At 43.0% G+C, this 5,725-nt stretch overlaps 1 pseudogene; it reads left to right on the top strand.

Annotated features, from left to right (window-relative positions):
• Nucleotides 1-4,330: 4,330 nt before the first annotated feature.
• The window catches only part of LOC123084111 (DEAD-box ATP-dependent RNA helicase 27-like), a 10,922-nt pseudogene continuing 9,527 nt past the window's right edge, over nucleotides 4,331-5,725 (top strand).

Below are 5,725 nucleotides of genomic sequence, written 5' to 3'. Positions count from 1 at the left end.
GGACCGAAACAGCAGAAATATCACAGCCACAAACAACTAATTTGGACAGCAAGCACTGGACTAAATTTGGACAGCAAGAATAACTAAATTTGGACAGCATTTCCTTTGTTTTTTGGACATCCACAAACTGATTTTGACAGAAAAGATGGCACAAATCAGGTTAAGCACAAATATCACATCCACAAACATAAGGTCTTATCATCATCGAACGATACGATTACAAACTTGCAATGACAATTCCAAGTCCATGTCAATTGACAAGTTGAACATAACACAAATGAGAGGTTCATCTCCAAGCTAGCAGTGACAATTCATAGTTCATGACTTGAAAGGTTCCAACATAACAGAAATGCAAAAGTAGCCTTCACATGAGAAAGATCACTTTGACATTAATCTCCAAAATAGCAAGATCAACATCCACATGATGAATGTCTACAAGTAAGATAAGCAACATTCACATAAATAATACTTGGTATCGTATGACAAGTGAAACATGTAGGAAGAATAGTTACCAATCATTGATCTCCTCCACCACAATGGGTAACTTGATGTTCTCAACATCATCCTCTTCATTCTCATCCCTCGTCTACAAGTGTGGAAGTTAGACAAATGCTCACATCACAAACAACAAGACCAAAAAAGAAAGAAAAAAAGGTAAGGAAAAGATGGCAAACATACCACCAGATTCAAGTCAACATGAGCACCCTTGATATAACTTGCACCACAAACTAATGCCTCCACCATAACCGGTTTTAACGAACTCCTATAGTCATCTAATACGACACAAGTTGACAAACTAGTTTGAGTATGAGAAGTTGACAAGTTTATAACCAAAGTTCAATAGTACGAGTTGACATACCTAAAATCCTTCCGGTCGTGCTGAAGGTAGATTCCGAAGACACGGAGGTAGCCAGGATAGTAAGGAACCTCCTGGTTATCTTGGCCATAATTGGGTACCTAGGAGCATTGTCTTTCCACCAACCAAGAAGATCAAGAGCCTTGTTGCGAGGGGCAACCTCATCCTCTAAGTAGTTCCTCAACTCACTCTTTGATATTCTTGTTGAACGGGACAATAAGAAGGACTCGTACCCAGCTTGAATCGGGATACTAGGAATGTTTGCAAGGACTGGAGTTGTAACTAACTATTACCACATAAACCTGGATAAACTACCTATCGCCCATAAATTAGTAGTCAATTGACCAGTAAAGATTAACAGATTTCTTACGAAATCTGAAACATAGCAGCAGCATCAGGTTGTAAGGGGCTATTGATACCGCTCACCATAGGTTAAGTTCCAAAAGCAATTAAAGGTTGCAAGCACTTACCAAAGTATAGTAAACCAAACAAGCTATCATAGTCTGTTGATGGTTCACAAGCACAGTGGGGAAAAGGTGCCTATTGATTACTAGTACTTCATTCCCCTTCTCCTTCACTACATCTCCTGAAACTCTTGACTAATTATCTCCTGACAACTTATCAGGTCAAGCAACACCTGGTGCCTATATGCCAATTCCTGGGAATGCATCTTTCAGTGCTACAACTCAATCCTCTCATGCACAATTCCCAGGCATGTTACGCATGTACCATCTGCAGCAGCCTCCCTCATTCGTAAGTCCACATCCAATGGTACAGGTTAGAGAAAGATTACCTCTTCCTCTTCATGGCGCTCGGTGAGGAACCAGGGAAGGACGGACCGACGGCGTGCTGGCCTTGCTGCCTCCCCGATGTACACGTGCTCCTCCAGCTCGGACTCGGATGAGATGGCGCCGTCGGTGAAGGGAGAGGCCGCGGGTCAGGCTGAGCCGCGGGCAACGGCGCCGTCGCCTTAGGGTTAGGGCTAGGGATAGAACAGATGAGGCACTGCCTCTGTTTGCAGAAGGAATCGACCGAGGAGGGGGAATGGAACAAGGGGGGAGGGGGTTGCTCGGCTCAGGGGCTCGGGGCCTCGATCTGTTACACAGTTTATGGGCCTTGCGCCATCGGTCCGCTCGGTCGGCCCGGTTAAAGACCAGATCGGACCGAACTTTTTTCTGTCTGTTTTGCTGGGCTCAGACCGGCATATTTTCCTATCGGGCCTGGACCGTGCGGGCCGGTCCTAAACGGGCCATGAGCGGGCAACAAAGCCCGCTCGTGCCGTCCAGGCTGAGTCAAGACTGATCGATTCCAACGGAGTTGCCTCATGGAGTCAACGTACAATTATCAATCTCATGAACCTTCTCCCCATCCAAAATCCTATGGAAACAATTAGAGTAGTTAGAATCGTGGAGGGCGGTGATGTCGTTTTCGTCACCACGGTGCTGGGCATCTATGAGATTAATGTCGATTCGCAGCGATGGAAGAAGCTAGGGAAGAGAGAAGATTTAGATGCTGTGATTCCATACATGAGTTTCTACAATCAGTAAGGTATAGTTGTATTTATATGTCATTTATTCTGATTTGGGAACACCTGTTAAGTTATACACCAAATAAGTTAGTGGAACAAACAAAACGATCGATCTCGAATCAGATATAAAGTTTCGTTTCAAATGTTCCCAAGCAAAGTTCTGGTGATTTGTAATTACAACTAATTATGCTAATTTAATTGGCTATTTATATCGTATCATGCCATCCCCTTTTTGGAATCACACCGGCAAATTTATGTTTGCAGAAAGGGTGATGCCCAGTGACATGGCGCATTGACAAGGTATGGTTGAATATGCTTAAGGGCAGGAGGCCACTCTCATCAACAGGAAAGATGACAAGCTTAGGCGGCATGGGTCTTGTGATGAATTATATCACTACATAGTAGCCCTTTTGGTGCAGTGGTGCTTGCTTGATTTCTCATACTGCTTTTAGCTTTTTTCAGTAAGCTTGACAGTTTCCCCATGTTGTTTTCGTGCGTAATTGGATGATGGATTATGTTGTAAACTTGTAATGAACCTTCAATTCTTGCAGCAGTAGTAGTAACCATTTGCTCTTTTGTATAATTTGATTTGAAAATGCAGTTGCGGATAGTAGCTTAATCTTGTCATTTTGAAAATTCTACAGTTTGATGTCTTGCAATGAACCTTCAGTCCTGCAGCTGCATTAAGAACCATGTGCTTTGTTGTTTCATTTTCTTGACAATGCATCTGTAGACAGGAGCTTAGCCTTACCATTTTGAAAACTTTACAGTTTGCTCTCCCAAATCTGAATTCAACTCTCATGAGTTCATAATGATGACGTGTCTAGAGCTAGTGGTTTGTCTCGCTCTAAAGAAGTAGAGATGGTGATGGTTTGTGCATGCTGTCTCACCGATATGCCTTTATTAATTTAGTGAATTTGGTTAGCGTTTGTTTTTTTAGGAAAGCAATGTTACTGACGAAGTGACGAGTATCATATGTAAACTGGATTTTGAGATACATGTTCAGGTAAGTACGGATATGGTGTTGTATTGCTGCCTAATGATCTTGGAAGTTTTTGTTTCGTTATCTGTTGCATATTTTTGGCCTCAAGTGCACAAAATGTATTTGCATGATTTTTGTCGAGAATTTTTACTTTTCTGAGTAAGATTGGTAAATTTTTCATGTCATCCATAAGGACTATCCTATATGTATTTGCATGCAGTACCATTTAAAGAACTATATAGTTTGTTCTCCCGGCTTCGGTCCAATCTCTAAAGTCCTCTTCCAGAGTAGGTTCGGATGATCAGCACAGCATGAGGGCTTGTCCTGAGCTAGGATTTTCCGCCGATCAAGAGATGGTGAGGGATTGTGCATGGCTTGATTATAAATCTTAATTACTTTCTGAACTGAAGTACTGAACTAATACTACATGTCAGGTGTTGTTATTACCGCAGATTTTTTTTACTTTTCTAGCAAATTAATGTTACTGCAGTTATCTTGCCATTGTTTTTTGTTGCATGTTTTTCCTATATAAGAGTAATGGTAGTTGTTGCCTAGATTATAAATGCAAATTCATGTTCTTGCAGTAATATAATCTCTACTACTATTAAAAGAGCAAACGTTTTCTTTCTTATGGACACTCGGTTTAATGTACACTGGTTAATTATGGTCATTGGATTATCTAAGTCAATGAAATCTAACATATTAGATTATTCTAACAAGATATCCTGGGTGCAATTAGCAATTATAATAGGAAGACGAATCATCTGCGGACGAAAATCAATTTCCACGCCCCACTACGGCAACTTCACTGTACGCAAACCCCGAGACCCCCAAATCACGGTAATTCCCCGTCCGCGTGCCCCGCTTCGCTCGAAGATGCGCCACCCCGCATCCTTCCTCCCGCCCAAGGAGAAACCCTAACCCTCGCCTGGAAGGAGCAAGAGCGAGAGCGCGAGGGAGAGCAATGGATCCTTCCAAGCTGGGCAAACTACGTTCGTACGTGGAGGCTTGCAAGAAGGTCGCGGCCGTCCTCGCCGCCCCCTCACTCACCTTCTTCTGCGACTACCTCCAATCAATTGCCGCCGTCGGCGCCTACGCCAAGCCCACTCCCAGGTTCCGATCCGCTGCCCCTTCCCTTTCTCTGGCCCCGATCTCCTCCTTCCCTCTTCTTGATTGTGTCCGACTGCATATTTAACACTCTTGCACCAACAAGCTCCCGTCGGCCATGTCGCCTCCATTGCCCGGTCGCCCATTGGAGCACAGACCCACCTCGCACCTCCTGCCACCCGCCGCCAGTTTGCCAGGCAGGACGCCCTTCTTCCATGCTTAAGGTGAGGAATATTGATTCTGAAGGAAATATGCCCTAGAGGCAATAATAATGTTATTATTTTATTTCCTTATATCATGATAAATGTTTATTATTCATGCTAGAATTGTATTATCCGGAAACATAATACTTGTGTGAATACATAGACAAACTAAGCGTCCCTAGTATGCCTCTACTTGACTAGCTCGTTAATCAAAGATAGTTATGTTTCCTAACCATAGACATGTGTTGTCATTTGATTAATGGGATCACATTATTAGGAGAATGATGTGATTGACATGACCCATTCAATTAGCTTAGCAACCGATCATTTAGTATGTTGCTATTGCATTCTTCATGACTTATACATGTTCCTATGACTATGAGATTATGCAACTCCCGTTTGCCGGAGGAACACTTTGTGTGCTACCAAATGTCACAACGCTGGGTGATTATAAAGGAGCTCTACAGGTGTCTCCAAAGGTAAATGTTGGGTTGGCGTATTTCGAGATTAGGATTTGTCACTCCGATTGTCGGAGAGGTATCTCTGGGCCCTCTCGGTAATGCACATCACATAAGCCTTTTCAAGCATTGCAACTAATGAGTTAGTTGCAAGATGATGTATTACGAAATGAGTAAAGAGACTTGCCGGTAACGAGATTGAACTAGGTATTGAGATACCGACAATCGAATCTCGGGCAAGTAACATACCGATGACAAAGGGAACAACGTATGTTGTTATGCGGTCTGGCCGATAAAAATCTTCGTAGAATATGTGGGAGCTAATATGAGCATCCAGGTTCCGCTATTGGTTATTGACCGGAGACATGTCTCGTTCATGTCTACATTGTTCTCGAACCCGTAGGGTCCGCACGCTTAAGGTTTCGATGACAGTTATATTATTAGTTTATGAGTTTTGATGTACCGAAGTTAGTTCGGAGTCCCGGATATGTTCACGGACATAACGAGGAGTCTCGAAATGGTCGAGACATAAAGATTGATATATTGGACGGCTATATTTGGACACCGGAAGTGTTCCGGGTGATTTAGGAG

Source organism: Triticum aestivum, chromosome 4A, assembly GCF_018294505.1.
Source record: "Triticum aestivum cultivar Chinese Spring chromosome 4A, IWGSC CS RefSeq v2.1, whole genome shotgun sequence".
Taxonomy (NCBI): Eukaryota; Viridiplantae; Streptophyta; class Magnoliopsida; order Poales; family Poaceae; genus Triticum; species Triticum aestivum.
This window is presented reverse-complemented; position numbering and strand designations above follow the sequence as displayed.